We start from the raw sequence: 20,587 nt of genomic DNA on the forward strand, positions 1-20,587 counted from the left end.
TCCAAGTCCAGGACCATACTAACTGGATCTTGCTCATCTTCTCATGGCTTTGCCTTCATTTAGAAGTGGGAAAAAAGCCGAGGACTTTGCCGGCATAAATGCCATCATGGTATCAGGAGAAAATTGTTAGAAATGCAGAATCTCAGGCTCCAGACCTGAGATCCTGATTCTACTGAATCAGAATCTGAATGTCAACAATATCCCCAGGTGATCCTTATGCACATTAAAGAACATGAGAAGCACTCACTTAGATGATTTTTGACAGTCCTTTTTATTTTGGAAAAATCTGTAAGCCTTATCATGAGCTCAGGTATTATTAACTAATGTTTATTAATTATTTTTATTCCTTCAGTTGGGTGGGTGCCAAATCTCAGTGGATAAAGACTGTAAGACAAATGTTTGGTCATAGATTATACTAACAGGGAGCACTGGAACACTCTTAAAATACAGGATGTCTGAAAAGTCAATTATTTAAATGACATTGGGCTAAAGGTTAAGGACCTAGGAAAACACAGAAATACGGGCAAGATGTCCAGTAAAGCAATGACCAATTTACTGTAAACTTCTCAATGGCAGGAATCATGTCTTATTTAACTTTGCATCTTTGAAGCTAATACAATATGTGGCACATATTAAATGTTGAATATGTGCCCAATTGAGTATTTGCAGACCCAACCAAAACCATCTGGGATCTAGGCATAGGGGTCTGTAGTCACAGCACTTCAATGGGACAGCTATGGACACTGTCATAACTGGTACTGTTAACCCTTGTGAAGATAGACCTTTGTGAGGGTAGAGCCTAGGCAGCTGTATTTGACTGTAGTTTGACCTAAAGCAGCTCTGCCATTAGAGTCTGGGGAATTTTAAGTTCTGACAGTGGGAAGTTGGACTCTAAATAGAATAGGGTAGTCTTTGGTCTTTGGGAAATCACTTTTTAAAACAGACCAAATGGTTGCAGAGAAAGGTGACCTAGCTTTGACAAAACCCAATACATAAATATCAGAACTGCCAAAAGTGATAAATTTTACTGTCATGAAACTGCTTTAAATTTCCATCCCTAAACCTCATTTTAAAATAGCTTTATTTTAAAATGTTCTCTTCTTTAGGAAGAGCATAAACTCCTTCAGGAAACTGCTTTGGGAACTCTGTACTAGGACAGGTTTAGAAAATCCATTTATTGCTAGAGTGTTTCTGAAAAAAGAATTGTTGGGCATATAGTTCAAGGTCACCTAGCTACTAATTCCAATGAAAGAAAACATAGTGAGTGCTTGTCATGTTTTCTTTTAATAATGAATAAAAGAGTAATGGTTTTCTTAAATATTCTGGTGTTAGATGTTGAAAGTAACCTTAAACAGTCAGAAGAGAGACTCACGGGCAAAGATGGAGCTAGGATTGGCTAAAAAAAGGAAGTTTATTTAATTGATTCAGTTAGTAAGTCAGGCAAAAGAAAATCTGCCTTTTGATTAACCTGGAAAGAGGCCAAAGATTTGCCCCAAGACAAAGTGTTAATACCTCAAGAAATATTGATAACAGCTTGCTTAAATTTTGAAGACTTGGCACCTCAATAACTTTTAAACTACAATGTAGCGAATTTGACTTCAAATTAGAATTCAGGATAAAATGACAAAGGAAAAGTTAAGGATGAATAAAAATGTGATAATTATGTTGTAGGAATTTCCTTTTACAATTTTTTCTAAAATGTGGTGATGAAATGCATCCATTCAACTAATAATCATTGAATGTCCAAAAACTGTGCTAAGAACTATGGGACATCAAGATAGGAGAATAACATTTGAAAGCTACAATTGGACACAGTGCATAAGAGCTACAGTTGCGTTAAAAAAAAAAAAAGGTAGCACTTACCTGGGTATGGGTCGGAGGAGGAATATTACCTCTTTCTTACTAAGACAATCATGGGAGAAATGACATCCAATTTTAATTTTTATTGAAGGACTTTTATGAACAACGTGCTAACGCATTTTAGATAAATGGAATAAATGAGTGAAACCTTAAAATATGCATTGATTTAGCCCTACTGCGTACTAGGTACTCTACAGTACTAGATTAAAAAAAAAAAAAAAAGACACAAAGGTATAATGAGAAATAAAACGTGAGCAATAGAGATCACACTAGATTTATAGATTTCCTTTTCTATATAAACTGGGGACTGAGAATAGAGATCTTAGAATGCCAGGCTAAATCTGATAATTAAAATAGCTAAATATAAGCAGCATAGAAAGTTATAGTTCAGTGAACTAAATGAGAAATCATTTCTAGTTTTAATTTTATTCTCAAAGCACATATTAGAGGAACCACCACCTGGTGGCAGGGTACATACATTGCATCTTCTCTTATTGAGAGATGACAATAATCATTCTAAAGTCTCAAATGACAAGCTTTCATTTGTAAAGTGAGAAACATGATCACAAAGTAAGAGATGATTATTCATTGTACAAAAGTCTTCTCCACCAGACGTTTTTCTAAATGGAAACCCTTGAGTGCAACTAAAAACAGATATTTCCCCTACAAATCATGATATTATTTAAATATAAAAATAGAATTTTCCCTGTTTGTCCAAATTACTTTGACTGTTAGCAATTATAATTCCACCAACTGTCTAATGACAATATCAGCATTTGATGTTCCACTGACTCTCTTCCCTCCAAATGTTGCCTGGATGTTGATCCCCAAGGCAAACACGGAAATCAAATGTTGAAGAGAGCAGAGACCCCCATGAGACAGTGTCCCTGAATGACTACATGAAGCAGGAGCTTCTTTCTTTCTTTCTTTCTTTCTTTCTTTCTTTCTTTCTTTCTTTCTTTCTTTCTTTCTTTCTTTCTTTCTTTCTTTCTTTCTTTCTTTCTTTCTTTTTTTTTTTTTTTTTTTTTTCCAGAGTCTTCCTCTGTTGCCCAGGCTGGAGTGCAGTGGCCGGATCTCACCTCACTGCAAGCTCTGCCTCCCGGGTTTACGCCATTCTCCTGCCTCAGCCTCCCGAGTAACTGGTACTACAGGCGCCCGCCACCTCGCCCGGCTAGTTTTTTTTTGTATTTTTAGTAGAGACGGGGTTTCACCGTGTTAGCCAGGATGGTCTCCATCTCCTGACCTCGTGATCTGCCCATCTCGGCCTCCCAAAGTGCTGGGATTACAGGCTTGAGCCACCGCACCCGGCCAGGAGCTTCATCTTTCGTCTCCAGTCTCACTCTCATTTGACATAACACCAACAATTTTTACTTGAATGAAAAATCAACTTTCTCACCTGTTTTTAGGTTTGCCTGTTACAGCAGCTAGCTTTAATGTACTTTGTAATGTGACCAGATTGACCTTGATTTTTTATTTTAGTGCTTCTGACAGTGTATCAGTCAATAAAATACAACATGCTAACTCTGAATCAGTTGAAAATATTTAATTTTAGTTGGATTTTCTGGGGTAGATGTCTTAGTGTGTTAGCTTTGCTGTAAAGGAGTACCTGAGGCTGGGAAATTTATTTTTTTTAATAAAAGGTTTATTTGACTCATGCTTTTGCAGGCTGTACAAGAAATATGGCACCAGAACCTGCCTCTGGTGAGGAGCTCAGGAAGCTTCCAATTATGGTAAAGGAGGAAGGGGAGGCCTGTCACCTGGCAAGAAAGGGAGCAACAGAGAGGGAAGGGGTGCCACTCTCTTTTAAACAATCAACTCTCTTTTGAACTAATAGAGCAAAAACTCACTGATTACCTCGGGGTTGGCACCAAGCCATTCGTGAGAGATCCACCTCCATGACTCAGACACCACCCAGTAAACCTCACCTGCAACACTGAAGATCAAATTCCAGCAAAGATTTGGAAGAGACCAAACATCCAAACCATAGTCACATGAGGGAGGTCTGTATGATTATTAACAGATTCCAATAGGTCAGGATTGAAGATTATGTGTGTGAATCTTGTGTTTTACCGATACAGATAAAAATTAGAGGAAAGGTGATATTCAGTGACTCACCCAATAACTTAGTTGGAGTGTGGAGAGGTGCCTGTGCATGTGCATGAGAGTGTATATAAATCTTGATACCTAGGCTTGCACATTTTCCATTATCGTAATGGAAACAATTGTATTAACAATTGTTATATGTCGCCTAATTCTTATTGTACCTGTGGTTAAAACGAAAAAGCTGTTTGGTTTTCATCTTGTGAAAAATATTTTCTATACTTAAAACATAAATATCATCTCTATTTTCCCTGGCTACAATAATCCCAGTTCCATTACATTTCTTAACTAAATTTGTAAGAATTTAGTTACCAAATGTTTCTAAGTTTTCCTTTTGGTGTGAACCCAGCTTTGTCATTGACTTTGTAGGCCTCAGGCAGTCATGTGAATGGTTTTGTAGCTTATGACATGGCTGAATAAATAACATTTAATGGTAGATGGGTTATAGTGTGTATTCCCATACAAGGAACTGTGCAGATGTTATGTGACTATAGTTGAGCAAGTTTTCTCAACTGGTACGCAAGGGGACAGATAAGAACAATGATAACATAAGCCTAGAGGACTTTAAATGAAGACTCCTTATGTTCTCAGTGCCTAATATCAATATTAACTCTTAAACTTTGGAATAGACTAAGCCTGTAGGTTGCTGGAAAATAGTTTGAATTTTTGTAGAGAGAAATATGAAACAAAAAAGAGGCAAGTTTCAGTATACATCTGGATCTTTCAGTCCATCTTACGTGATTGACTGCACTATCCCCATTTAGTCTGGTGCTGCTTCTTTGTTTAAACATAACCCCAGTGTCTTCTGTTTTAAAAATGACTCAGGTAATGATCATTCTCCAAAAATCAACTCCTCTCTCCCTGACATGAACAAAGTTAAGAGAGAGTCTACTACTTCTTGAGTCCTTGTCAACAGCTGAGAAGTCTCTGCAATAATTAAAGAAACTATCATGGAGACTTTGTTTAGAGATTGAGAGCACAGAACTTAACGTAAAAGGTTTAGTTTTGAGTTTTGTTGGAAGCACAGTGGAAAGTAATGCGACTTTAGGCTATGGAAGCATTTGGGGTTTTTTGGATGTCAGATGGGTGCCTAAGATGGAGTTTCAGGTCTTGCAGACTTTTAGTGTGTTACCCAGAGAGTTGACGGACAGACAGACACACCCTATTCCTCATGTTTTTGTTCTGAGAAAAATTACAGCCAAAAACACATCCTGTTACAATGCTGCGTCTAAGAAGATGCCTGGCACTGCAGCATTAATTAGGAAGTGCCCCTTCCAGTGGCCAGACCCCTCCTCGCTGCGATCATACTGTCAGATCTAAGCCAAGCATCCAGCTCTGCCAGGTGGACCACAAAAGGAAGGATGTCTTTTTTTCACCCTAGTGGAAAAGATGCCTGTGCTAAGCTCTTCTACGTTAGAAATTCACTCTTGCATATCTTATGTCTCTCAATGACACCTCCAAGGATTTCATTTCTTTAGACCTTGAGAGATCTATGAGGAAATAAAGAGTGCGGATTATCAGGCAGTCACTTGAAGAAATACAGACAAAGGCAGAGGCATCAGAACACACACCAGTGTCTGCACACATCAATGCCTTGTTATGATATCAGATCATGGTAACGTTCAAATGTAATTTGGCAAATTGGATCTGCAAATAGCTAAAAAAGCTCACCTTTAAAAACAGCACTTTTACACAGAAACTGATTGCTCATTTTTGTCCTTTTTCTTCTCTGAGTGTTTGTTGTGTGTGTATTTAAAGCGCTACCCTTTGTTTTCCCAGCCCATAGAAAGTGTGCTACTCTCTGCTGGTTTCTTATGATAGCTCTGCTCACTGAGGCAGAGCAGCCCCTGAAACTGTTCAATACATCTGACTGGAGGCTATCTTTATGTGTAGCCAAAAGACCCCAAGAATGCACTTCCTTTTCTCTATTTCTAAGATATGGTTGGAGTTAATTAAAATTAATTAACTTTCACCTATTTATATCGTTAAAGTCAATCACACATTTTCTCAAACACTGACCAATTTTTCTTCTTTTTACTAAAATTAAACAAATTATTAATAATTTGTTTGCTAAATTTTAAAAAGATTTTCACCAGTCTTTACCTTTTAAATAAAGATATATACATGTGTTTAGTTTCAAGGCAAAGGAATGGAAATAGGTAATAGTAATCCCAAATTGTAAAAAATTTAAAACCTATAATGTTGGCAATGTGGTGATTGACCCTGCTCTAGTTAAATTGATACATATAATTTATTTAACAAGGATAAAATGTCATATTTAATGATTAACCAAAGATAATCTAAAATTACTCACCTATCTTTTGCAACATTAAAAACGTGAAATCCTATGCATACCTGATCGATAAGGGATTGCTAACATTGATTAATACTCAGCTTGCTATGAGTTTGAATAAAAGTGAAAAATACTTAGCAACTGTAAGGAGCAATAAATGATTCAGATTACCGTTAGGGTTATTGCCCACTCTCCTCAAAGAGAATCGACACAAAAGTTCCTGAACTGCTTGTCTTTATTTGCAATAAATCATCCCCAAATGTGTATAACCTCTGAGTTTCTTATGTTACCACAGTATTATTCCTACAATGCCCTGAACTTCCTTATTCCTACTGTCTTCCCTCTAATCCTCATATATGACTATGTACCATCTTTAACTATTGTTCCACACCCAGCCAACTCCCTGGTATTCTTAATTTCATCTTCTAGAGTTTCTTTCCTTTCCTTGCTTCAATTAAACTTCTCCCTACCCTACCACCCCAGGGGACCACATCCTCTGTAGTCCTTCCAGACAGGGATTTTGCATTAAGAGCTGATGTGCTTAGTCTCCATTGATCCCCACTGCTGTATGCAGACAGTACCTCTCCACCATCTTATCTTGGACTTTCATGATACCTTTTACTACACCATACTCTCCCCTTTCTCACTGCAGTTAATTTACTTCATTTATTGAAGACTCTGTAATTCAACAGAGTCATATAAGATTCTATAATTTGCAGATTACTCTCATTAAGTATCCTGCTATCATTCTGGGGACTTGATATCCTGTGGATGGCTTATCCAATACCATAGCCTCTCAATTTCTCATCCTCTTCATCTTCAGTGACCTTCACATCTTCACCATATCATAACTTGGACCTTATCAATGGACATGAATTCTCCTTTTCAAAATCATTATTTTATCTCTGTTACCATAATATTTTCTCCTTCCTGCTTGCTTGTTCAATTGTTCTCACTATTCAAGATCTGTACCTCATCAGAACCTATAATCTATTGATCATTCTACTTTTTTTCTATCCATTGGCTTTTTCTTTTGTTACTTCCCTCAGTTTTCAGTTTATATTCCCACAGTTTATTATCTCAAAAATCCATTAGTTGATGCCACATCATTACTTGATTATCTTTCTCTTTTTATTTTATCTTTCTGACAAAATCCCAGCCTATTTTTCTGGGAAAATTTTTTTTATTCCAATAAATTAGTCTGTTCTGATGCTGCTAATGAAAACATACCCAAGACTGGGTAATTTATAAAGGAAAAAAGTTTAATTGACTCACATTTCCACATGGCTGGAGAGGCCTCAGAATCATGACAGAAGTCAAATGAGGAACAAAGTCATGTCTTAAATGGCAGCAGGCAAGAGAGTGTGTTCAGGGAAACTATTCTTTACAAAACCACCATATCTCATGAGACTTATTCATGTCATGAGAATAGCACAAGGAAGACCCACACCCATAACTCATTTACCTCCCACCAAGTCCCTCCCACGACACATGGAAATTATGGGAGCTATAATTCAAGGTAAGATTTGGGTGGGGACACAGTCAAACATATCATTCCACCACTGGCTCCACCCAAATCTCATGTCTTCACATTTCAAAACCAATCATGCCTTCCCAACAATCCCCCAAAGTCTTAACTCATTTCAGCATTAACTCAAAAGTCCACAATCCAAAGTCTCATCTGAGGCAAAGAAAGTCCCTTTCAGCTATAAGCATGTAAAATTAAAAGCAAACTAGCTACTTCTTAAATATAATGGGGGTACCGGCATTGGGTAAATAGACCCATTCCAAATGGGAGAAATTGTCCAGAGCGAAGGGGCTACAGGACCAATGCAAGTTTGAAATGCAATAAGGCAGTCATTAAACCTTAAAATTCCAAAACAATCTCCTTTGACTCCATGTCTCACATCCAGGTCATGCTGATGCAAGAGGTGGGCTCCCACAGTCTTGGACACCTCTGCCCCTGTGGCTTTACAGGATACAGCACCCTCTCCCCACTGCTGTCATGGGCTGGTGTTGCATGTCTGCAGCTTTTCCAGGTGCATGGTGCAAGCTGTCAGTGGATCTACTATTCTAGGGTCTGCAGGATGATGTCCCTCTTCTTACAGCTCCACTAGGCTCCCTTAGTGGGCACTCTGTCTGGGAGCTCTGACTCCACATTTCCCTTCTACACTTCCCTAGCAGAGGTTCTCCATGAAGACTCCACCTCTGCAGCAAACTTATTCCTGGACATCCATGCATTTTCATACATCATCTGAAATCTAGGTGGAGGTTCCCAGATCTCAAATTTTGACTTCTTTGCACCTGCAGGCTCAACATCATGTGGAAGCTGCCAGGGCTTGGGGTTTGCACCCTCTGAAGCCACAGCCCAAGCTGTACCTTGGCCCCTTTTAGCCATGGCTGGAGTGGCTGGGATGGACACCAAGTCCCTAGGCTGCACCCAGCAGAGGGGTCCTGGCCAAGCCTGTGAAACCATTATTTACTTTTAGTCCCCTAGGCCTGTGATTGGAGGGGCTTCCATAAAGGTCTCTGACATACCCTGGAGACATTTTCCCCCATTGTCTTGGTGATTAACATTTTGCTCCTTGTTACTTATGCAAATTTCTGTAGCAGGTTTGAATTTCTCCCCAGAAAGTGGAGTTTTATTTTCTATTGCATTGTCAGGCTGCAAGATTTACAAACTTTTATACTCTGCTTCCTTTTGAACACTTTGCTGCTTAGAAATTTCTTACACCACATACCCTAAATCATATCTCTGAAGTTTAAAGTTCTACAGATCTCTAGGGTAGTGGCAAACTGCTGCCAGTCTCTTTGTGTAGTCAAGAGTTACCTTTACTCCAGTCCCCAACAAATTCCTCATCTCCATTTTAGACCACCTCAGCCTGGACCTTGTTGTCTATATCACTATTGCCATTTTTGTCAAAGCCGTTCAACAAGTCTCTAGGAAGTTCCAAACTTTCCCACATTTCCCTATCTTCTTCTGAGCCCTCCAAACTGTTATAACCTCTGCCTGGTACCCAGCTCCAAAGTTGCTTCCATATTTTTGGATGTCTTTACAGAAGCACCCCACTCCTGATACCAATTTACTGTATTAGTCTGTTCTCACACTACTAATAAAGGCAGAGCAGAGATTGGGTAATTTATAAAGGAAAGAGGTTTAATTGATTCAGTTCCACATGGTAGGGGAGGCCTCACAATCATGGCAGAAGGTGAATGAGGAGCAAAGTCAAGTCTCACATGGTGGCAGGCAAAAGAGTATGTGCAGGGGAATTGCCTTTTATAAAACCATCAGATCTCATTAAATTAACTCACTGTAATGAGAACAGCATGGGAGACATCTGCTCCCATTATTCGATTACCTCCCACCAGGTTCAAGACACTTGGGAATTATGGGAGCTACAATTCAAGATAAGATTTGGGTGAGGACACAGCTAAACCATATCAGACTATATCACAAAGCTGATAACTGCTAAAGAAAACCCCACTATAGGAGTAAATTGATTTCACTTAAACTCATAAGCAATATCAAATGAATTGTTGACAATGGCCAATAATAGTACTGTGACTCACTCTCCCACTTATGATGAGGCCTATTTTAAGTGCTTTTCTGGGCTCCTTAAACTTCTGACTCTTATCTCCACCCTCTTTTCTTCAGTGACTTCTGATTTTACGGAAAAAGAAAAAGCCAGTCCATTCCAAGATGGCCTAATAGGAACAGCTCCAGTCTGCAGCTCCCAGCGTGACCAATGCAGAAGATGGGTGGTTTCTGCATTTCCACTTGAGGTACCTGGTTCATCTCATTGGAACTGGTTGGATAGTGGGTGCAGCCCACGAAGGGTGAGCTGAAGCAGGGTGGGGCATCTCCTCACTTGGGAAGCACAAGGGGTTAGGGGATTTCCCTGTCCTAGACAAGGGAAGCCATGACAGACTGTACCTGGAAAAAAGGGACACTCCCACTCAAATACTGTGCTTTTCCAATGGTCTTAGCAAATGGCACACCAGGAGATTATATATCCCATGCCTGACTCTGTGGGTCCCACATCCACGGATCCTTGCTCACTGCTAGCGCAGCAGTCTGAAATTGACCTGCAAGGCAGCAGCCCAGCAGTGGGAGGAGTGTCCACCATTGCTGAGGCTTGGGTAGGTAAACTACTGGGAAACTCAAACTGGGCGGAGCTCACTGCAGTACAGCTGCCTCTATAGACTCCTCCTCTGGGGGCAGGGCATAGCTGAACAAAAGGCAGCAGAAACTTCTGCAGACTTAAATATCCCTGTCTGACAGCTCTGAAGAGATCAGTAGTTCTCCTAGCATGGTGTTTGAGCTCTGAGAATGGACAGACTGCCGCCTCAAGTGGGTCCCTGACCCCTGTGTAGCCTAACTGTGAGACACCTCCCAATAGGGGCTGACTGACACCACATACAGGCAGGTGCCCCTCTGGGACAAAGCTTCAAGAGGAAGGATCAGGCAGCAATATTTTTTTGTTCTGCAATATTTGCTGTTCTGCAGCCTCCATTGGTGATACACAGGCAAAAAGGGTCTGGAGAGGACCTCCAGTAAACTCCAACAGACCTGCAACTGAGGGATCTGTTAGAAGGAAAACTAACAAACAGAAAGGAATAGCACCAACATCAACCAAAAGGACATCCACACCAAAACCCCATCTGCAGGTAACCAACATCAAAGACCAAAGGAAGATGAAACCACAAAGATGGGGAGAAACTAGAGCAGAAAAGCTGAAAATTTTAAAAACCAGAGCACCTCTTCTCCTCAAAAGGATCACAGCTTCTCACCAGCAATGGAACAAAGCTGGATGGAGAATGACTTTGACGAGCTGACAGAATTAGGCTTCAGAAGGTTGGTAATAACAAACTTCTCTGAGCTAAAGGAGGATGCTTGAACCCATCACAAGGAAGTTAAAAATCTTGAAAAAAAGATTAAACGAATGGCTAACTAGAATAAACAGTGTAGACAACACCTTAAATGACCTGATGGAGCTGAAAACCATGGCATGAGAACTTTGTGATGCATGCACAAGCTTCAATAACTGATTCAATCAAGTGGAAGAAAGTGTATCAGTGATTGAAGATCAAATTAATGAAATAAAGCAAGAAGAGAAGTTTAGAGAAAAAAGAGTAAAAGGGAATGAATGAAGCCTCCAAGAAATATGGGACTATGTGAAAGGACCAAATCTACATTTGGCTGGTGTACCAGAAAGTGATGGGGAGAATGAAACCAAGTTGGAAAACACACTTCAGGATATTATACAGGAGAACTTCCCCAACCTAGCAAGGCAGGCCAACATTCAAATTCAGGAAATACAGAGAACACCACAAAGATACTCTTCAAGAAGAGCAACCCCAAGACACATAATTGTCAGATTCAACAAGGTGGAAATGAGGGAAAAAAATGTGGAGGGCAACCAGAGAGAAAGGTTGGGTTACCCACAAAGGGAAGCCCGTCAGTCTAACAGCAGATCTCTTGGCAGAAACTCTACAAGCCAGAAGAGAGTGGGGGCCAATATTCAACATTCTTAAAGAAAAGAATTTTCAACCCAAAATTTCATATCCAGCCAAATTAAGCTTCATAAGTGAAGGAGAAATAAAATCCTTTACAGACAAGGAAATGCTGAGAGATTTTGTCACCACCAGACCTGCCTTACAAGAGCTCCTGAAGGAAGCACTAAACATGGAAAGGAACAACTGGTACCAGCCACTGCAAAAACATGCCAAATTGTAAAGATCATCGATGCTATGAAGAAATCGCATCAATTAATGGACAAAATAACCAGCTAACATCATAATGACAGGATCAAATTCACACATAACAATATTAACCTTAAAGAAAAATGAGCTAAATGCCCCATTTAAAAGACACAGACTGGCAAATTGGATAAAGAGTCAAGAACCATCAGTGTGCTGTATTCAGGAGACCCATCTCATGTACAAAGACACACATAGCTCAAAATAAAGGGATGGAGGAAGATCTACCAAGAAAATGGAAAGCAAAACAAACAAACAAACAAACAAACAAAAAACAAAAAACAAAAAAAAAAACCAGGAATTGCAATCCTAGTCTCTGATAAAAGAGACTTTAAACCAAAAAAGATCAAAAGAGACAAAGAAGGCCATTACATAATGGTAAAGGGATCAACACAACAAGAAGAGCTAACTATCCTAAATATATATGCACCCAATACAGGAGCACCCAGATTCATAAAGCAAGTCCCTAGAGAACTACAAAGAGACTTAGACTCCCACACAATATTAATGAGAGACTTTAACACCCTACTGTCAATATTAGACAGATTGATGAAACAGAAAGTTAACAAGGATATCCAGGAATTGAACTTAGCCCTGCACCAAGCAGACCTAATAGACATCTACAGAATTCTCCACCCCAAATCAACAGAATATACATTCTTCTCAGCACCACATCGCACCTATTCCAAAATTGACCACTTAGTTGGAAGTAAAGAACTCCTCAGCAAATATAAAAGAACAGAAATCACAACAAACCATCTCTCAGATCATAGTGTAATCAAATTAGAACTCAGGATTAAGAAATTCACTCAAAACCACACAACTATATGGAAACTGAACAACCTGCTCCCAAAGGACTACTGGGTAAATAACGAAATGAAGGCAGACATAAAAATGTTCTTTGAAACCAATGAGAAAAAAGACACAATATACCAGAATCTCTGGGACACATTTAAAGCAATGAGTAGAGGGAAATTTATAGCACTAAAGCCCACAAGAGAAAGCAGGAAATATCTAAAATCAACACCCTAACATCACAATTAAAAGAACTAGAGAAGCAAGAGCAAACAAATTCAAAACTAGCAGAAGGCAAGAAATATCTAAGATCAGAGCAGAACTGAAGGAGATAGAGACACAAAAAACCCTTCAAAAATCAATGAATTCAGGAAATGGTTTTCTGAAAAGATCAACAAAATTGATAGACCACCAGCAAGACTAATAAAGAAGAAAAGAGAGAAGAATCAAATAGACACAATAAAAAATGATAAAGGGGATATCACCGCCGACCCCACAGAAATACAAACTACCATCAGAGAATACTATAAACACCTCTATGCAAATAAACCAGAAAATCTAGAAGAAATGGAGGAATTCCTGGACACATACACCCTCCAAAGACTAAAGACCAGGAAGAAGTTGAATTTCTGAATAGACCAATAACAGGCTCTGAAATTGAGGCAATAATTAATAGCCTAAGAATCAAAAAAACTCCAGGACCGGATGGATTCACAGCCAAATTCCACCAGAGGTACAAAGAGGAGCTGGTAGCATTCCTTCTGAAACTATTCCAATCAATAGAAAAAGAGAGAATCCTCCCTAACTCATTTTATGAGGCCAGCATCATCCTGATAACAAAGCCTGGCAGAGACACAACAAAAAAAGAGAATTTTAGACCAATATCCCTGATGAACTTTAATGTGAAAATCCTCAGTAAAATACTGGCAAACTGAATCCAGAAGCACATCAAAAAGCTTATCCACCACAATCAAGTCGGCTTCATCCCTGGGATGCAAGGCTGGTTCAACGTACTCAAATCAATAAATGTAATCCATCACATAAACCCAACCAATGGCAAAAAACACATGATTATCTCAATAGATGCAGAAAAGGCCTTCAACAAAATTCAACTGCCCTTCATGATAAAAACTCTCAACAATGTATTGATGGAACATATCTCAAAATAATAAGAGCTCTTTATGACAAACCCACAGCCAATATCATACTGAATGGACAAAAACTGGAAGCATTCCCTTTGAAAACTGGCACAAGACAGGGATACCCTCTCTCACCACTTCTATTCAACATAGTGTTGGAAGTTCTGGCCAGGATAATCAGGCAAGAGAAAGAAATAAAGGGTACTCAATTAGTAAAGCAGAAATCAAATTGTCCCTGTTTGCAGATGACATGATTGTATATTTAGAAAACCCCATTGTCTCAGCCCAAGATCTTCTTAAGCTGATAAGCAACTTCAGCAAAATCTCAGGATACAAAATCAAGGTGCAAAAATCACAAGCCTTCTTATACACCAATAACAGACAAACAGAGAGCCAAATCATGAGTGAACTCCCATTCACAATTGCTACAAAGGGAATAAAATACCTAAGAATCCAACTTACAAGGGATGTGAAGGACCTCTTCAAAGAGAACTACAAACCACTGCTCAACCAAATAAAAGAGGACACAAGCAAATGGAGGAACGTTCCATGCTCATGGATAGGAAGAATCAATATCATGAAAATGGCCGTGCTACCCAAGGTAATTTATAGATTCAATGCCATCCCCATCAAACTACCAATGACTTTCTTCACAAAACTGGAAAATACTACTTTAAAGTTCATACAGAACCAAAAAAGAGCCCCCTTTGCCAAGACAATCCTAAGCCAAAAGAACAAAGCTGAAAGCATCATGCTACCTGACTTCAAATTATACTACAAGGCTATAGTAACCAAAACAGTATAGTACTGGTACCAAAACAGATATATAGACCAAGGGAACAGAACAGAGGCCTCAGAAATAACACCACACATCTACAGCCATCTGATCTTTGACAAACCTGACCAAAATAAGAGATGGGGAAAGGATTCCCTATTTAATAAATGGTGTTGGGAAAATTGGCTAGCCATATATAGAAAGCTGAAACCGGATCCCTTTCTTACACTTTATATACAAATTAATTCAAGATAGATTAAAGACTTAAATGTTATACCTGAAACCATAAAAACCCTAGAAGAAAACCTAGGTAATACCATTCAGGACAGAGGCATGGGCAAGGACTTCGTGTTTAAAACACCAAAAGCAATGGCAACAAAAGCCAAAATTGACAAATGGGATCTAATTAAACTAAAGAGCTTCTGCACAGCAAAAAAACCTACCATCAGAGTAAACAGGCAATCTACAGAATGGAAGAAAATTTTTGAAATCTACCCATCTGACAAAGGGCTAATATCCAGAATCTACAAAGAACTTAAACAAATTTTCAAGAAAAAAACAACCCCTCAAAAAGTGGGCAAAGGATATGAACAGACACTTCTCAAAAGAGGACATTTATTCGCCAATGGACACATGAAAAAATGCTCATCATCACTGGTCATCAGAGAAATGCAAATCAAAACCACAGTGAGATACCATCTCACACCGGTTAGATTGGCAATCATTAAAAAGTCAGGAAACAACAGATGCTGGAGAGGATGTGGAGAAATAGGAACGCTTTTACACAGGTTGTAAATTACTTGGTGGGAGCATAAATTAGTTCAACCATTGTGGAAGACAGTGCAGCGATTCCTCCAGGATTTAGAACTAAAAATACCATTTGATCCAGCAATCTCATTACTGGGTATATACTTAAAGGGTTATAAATCACGCTACTATAAAGACACATGCACACATATGTTTATTGCTGCACTATTCACAATAGCAAATACTTGGAACCAACCCAAATGTCCATCAATGATAGACTGGATTAAGAAAATGTGGCACATGTACACCATGGAATACTATGCAGCCATAAAAAAACATGAGTTCATGTCTTTTGCAGGGACATGGATGAAGCTGGAAACCATCATTCTGAGCAAACTGTCACAAGGACAGAAAATCAAACACCACATGTTCTCACTCGTAGGTGGGAATTGAACAATGAGATCACTTGGACACAGGGTGGGGAACATCACACACCAGGGCCTGTCGTGGAGTGGGGGGCTGGGGGAGGGATAGCGTTAGGAGAAATACCCAATGTAAATAATGAGTTAATGGGTGCAGGAAACCAACATGGCACAAGCATACCTATGAAACAAACCTGCACGTTGTGCACATGTACCCTAGAACTTAAGGTATAATAATAATTTAAAAAAAAAAACAAAAAGAAAAAGCCAACATTTGGTAGGATTTCTTCATCTTTCCCACATGAAGCACTGTCTCAAATATATGTTGTTATATAGCAGAAAGCATAGTAGGCTAGAAATAACTACATATATTCAAAGTCTTTCTTTTTGGGGGCATTGTCCAACTTGTATGGCCCCTGGAGCCCTGCACCCAGGGTGGGATTGTCCCAGCCTATTCCCCTATCTAGTGTACTATGATGGCAGTGTATTCTGTGTACTTGTGTACTATTATGGCAGTCAATTTTTTTAAAGTTTTGTTTATATGGATTTAGGGGTGCATGTGTTACATGCATGTATTGCGTAGTGGTGAAGTCTGGGCTTTTAGTGTACCCATCATACGCATAGTATACATTGTATCCCCTAGATAATATTTCATCTCTCCTTGCTCCACCCTCCCAACTTTTGGAGTCTCCAATGTCTATTATCCGTTTCTACATGTCCCTATGTACCCATTGTTAAACCCCCACTTATAAGTGAGAACATGTGATTTTTGACTTTCTGTTTCTGAGTCATTTTACTAAGAATAATGATCTCCAGTTCCATCCATGCCACCTCAATTTTTATCTGTGTCAGTAATATACTTTATTATTGTTCATTTATGTTACAGGGTCTGCTAGGTCCCTTGAATAACATGATAGATATTGATATATCCTCTTCTCTTGGGAAAGTAGATTTACGTAGTATTTGAGGAATGCAACTCCCTCATTTTTGCAGGAAGAATAGTTCTCTGTGAGCCTTTTAGATGACTATCTCTGAAGAGTCACAGAGAGCATTGTATATACATGTGGGTATATACAATGTATTTAGTGAGAAATACAGCTTCTCACTAAATCATCTGTGATTTCTTTGCCTCCCTGGAGTTAGTGTTGGTACAATACAGTAAAATAAAGTAATTCTATACTGAAGTACAGCATGAGCCAAAATATAAGTTCTCTGTCCTTATAAACTCAGGAGTGCAGGTTTCATCAGAGTTTAGGGAGAATAGGATGAATATCCAATACCAGCCTAGCTTACAATAGTTATTCCTGGAAAATGCTAGAGATCTATAACTCCACATTTTCAGGATCCTGATGCTTTTATGCAATTTTAGGGCCCAGAGTCCTAATGAAATATGCCCATTAAGGGAATAATTCCTCAATGCTTCTGACCTCATTCCTTTTGTAAAATAATACATCTTGGGGTCTTTTTCTTCAAGATTTCCCTTTTTCATGGCTTAGGACAACAATAGGTTGATGATATCTCACATTTTCAGAAAACATAATTGCTTTAACCAAGATGACATTAGAAGGCTCTACTGGTGAGGTATCAGGTATATGGAAAGCCAAAATGAGAGATTTTTTTTATTTGATGGGAGACAGTTAGTACCCTTGAAATTATAACTCATAAGTCAACTATTAATATGCCAGCCTTGCCAGAACATTAGATACTACAAAAACATACAAATCAACAAAGAAATGTAACCTCTAACCTCAAGCCCTTTGATTATATGTTAAAATTACATGGATTGTCTGGAATTATGTACCTACATATTCTATTAAAGACATATTATACTACCTGCTGGAAAAAGACTTAATCTTTAGTGTGCTGGGCCCTATGCAAAATGCTTATTTTGTAGAACAACAAAAAAAAAAACACCCCTTCCCACACATACAATACAAATACAAAATACATTTTACACATAGTCGGTTAATGTTACATGGAGGGCATGTAGCTGGATCAGAGTAAGAAAGCTTATGCCACTTTTTTGCTAGGCAATCACTGATGATTTCTTGCTTCATTCAGTCTTCTGTAGGTTTATGATCATCTCTGGCCAAGAGTATGAGATCATGTAGAAGAAAATGTGTGTCCACTGCTGTAGGTTGGTGGGTGTGGCTGGTGGGGACATCTTATAAGCTGGGCCAATAATCCAAAGAAGTCCATCAGAGAGGATTGAATGAGATAAGATATCGAAAGCTTGTAAAGCTTTTAGTGTGATGTCCGGAACATGAGTACTTGATAAATATACAAATTCTAGATTTTAAAATATGTTTCTCACAACATGCAGCTTATGAACTAGGACTTGAAGGATGGCAAAATTTCAATAAGCCTGCCCTGCTGTATTTGCATATAACAGGCACTCACTAAATGATTCCTATAGAAATCCATACTAGTTAGGGCACCACTAGTCTCTGTCATAAACTCACTCAAAGCTTTCGGAGATTTTTTTCAGTAAAAGCTTACTTTCTTGCACACATAACAATCCAGTGCAGATGTTCCTGGTGGGTGGGTTTCCTCCATGTGGTGATTAAGGGACCCAGTATCTTACTATCTTGTTGACCATGCTATTTCTTGGGGCCGTAGAGTCCTCTTCATTCAATGGACAATGGGAAGAGTGAAGGAAAAGAAGCCATATTTACTCTTAACAATGTGGAAGTGAAAAGCACCATTTCTGACAAAATTACATTATCAAGAACTTGTTGCATGGCTCCTTCATATACAAGAAATCTGAGAAAAATTCTGCCTGGCTGGACAACTGATTCTCAAAACTACTCACACTATGGAAAGGGATGCAGAAATTTTTGGTAAATCGCTAGCCATTTCTTCCATAGAATTATTAAAGCTTCCAGAATATAAAATAATAAATCTAAACAAATAGAAATGGTCTATATTCACTCACACATTTGAGTCTCATTAAAGAGTTGTGCAACTGTTTTCAGTTCTCTGACTTGGAGTTTAAGTGCTGCATGGACTGGCTCTTAGGGGGCATAATTTCACGAACCACCACCTACTTTAGTTGGACTAGTCATTAAGGTATTTTAAGGATCTATGTTGTTCTTTGATGTTTTGCTGAATCCTTTTTTATGTTCTGAAGCCTGGTGGTAAGCTGAAGGCTACTAAACATATAGACTTAGGGATTGACAGGGGAGAAGAAGCAAATAATTTATTTATGTTAAAGTTCAGCTTTGGTCATCTCTGTCATTAGATCAGATACCCCAAAACTCATCCTTACCTCTATTTCCTCTAGGCTAGATTACTACAAATCTGTGTTTGCTGGCTGCTGAATAAATTGCTCTCTGAACTTGATTTTTTTTTTTTTCTGTGTTCATCTGCTATTCTATCTTTTCGTGAAAGGGGCCATTTTTTGTAACCATTGTTCCATAACATCATTATTGCTATATGACACATTCTGAATAAATATCATAATTTGAAGTTTTTATTATCATTAGAATATATGATCATTAGAATAAAGAGAATATTTTAGCAAAAATGGCATTAAAATGAATTTTAGACCTCATGTTTCATTTTTCCTTTAATGAATAACCAAAGCTGAGTTATTTCCTGGGTTTCATAAGCACACTAGTTTGAAACCTTTCTTCATTCCATACATAGATTTTCTACTAAATATGATGATTTCTTATTAATTCTTAAGAAAGATAAGCCTGTAGTGTAAAAATAAGATATTTTAAACATCTGTTTTAATTTATATGTGACAAGGAATTACGGTGTTAAGTCATTACCTACACTTACTCTCAAATTGTTATTTTTAAATACTTTTCTTTTTGTGCCCCTCAATTGTGAGGATTTTTTCCCACATCACATCCTCTGCCCTCTGCAGGATGTGATGAAGTGCCCATATACATTTATACATTCATGATAGAAACCCTCTCACTTACTATTTTTTGCTCTCAGTTGTCATTCCAAAATTGAACCCCTAATTGAAGACACATGAGTGTGTGTGTTTCTGTGAGAGAAGATAGTTCATCAGTAATAGTCTGCCCTCTAGAATTAAAATTCCCCTTATAGACTTCAATTGGATAACAAGGCAGGGACATGGAAGAGGTGTTGATTTTTGTCAGTTTTAAAATAGAATTCAAATTTGTCAAATTATACAATCATGTAACCTAAGGTGTTTTAATTGCTGCTTCTAGATTTTCTGGTGATCTATGTCACCTCCATTTTCCAAATTATAGGGATATAAATCTTCCCATATACATCCAGACTTGAAGGTGATTGAGTTGGTTTGGGTTATGGATTGACAATGAGTATGGGTAAGGTCTTGAGTTTACCTAAGACAGAGGAATTGAACATATAAAATGTTACAGTTATGCAGGAAGTATTCGGGCAGAAGAGAAGAAAATTATATAATTCAGTATGCTCGGGTAGATAGTGAGGGTTCATTTGAGAATTAAGCCCAAGGTCTACTAGACATATCCATGTGGACAGAGCTTCCATTTAGTTATCGTATTACTCATGCTTAAATATAAACGGCCATCACTTCATATTTATTAATATGGCTTCTTCTTTACTTTTGCCATCTATTTTGCCACCATTCCATTGGCAGCCAGCTGACACCAGAGCCTGAAAACCCTATCTGTACCTCAGTCAGGCTCCCTGAGAAACAGAGCTGAACAGGGGAAAGGTGAAGAGTAAGTTGGAG

Source organism: Macaca mulatta, chromosome 4 (assembly GCF_049350105.2).
Source record: "Macaca mulatta isolate MMU2019108-1 chromosome 4, T2T-MMU8v2.0, whole genome shotgun sequence".
In the NCBI taxonomy this organism is placed as follows: domain Eukaryota; kingdom Metazoa; phylum Chordata; class Mammalia; order Primates; family Cercopithecidae; genus Macaca; species Macaca mulatta.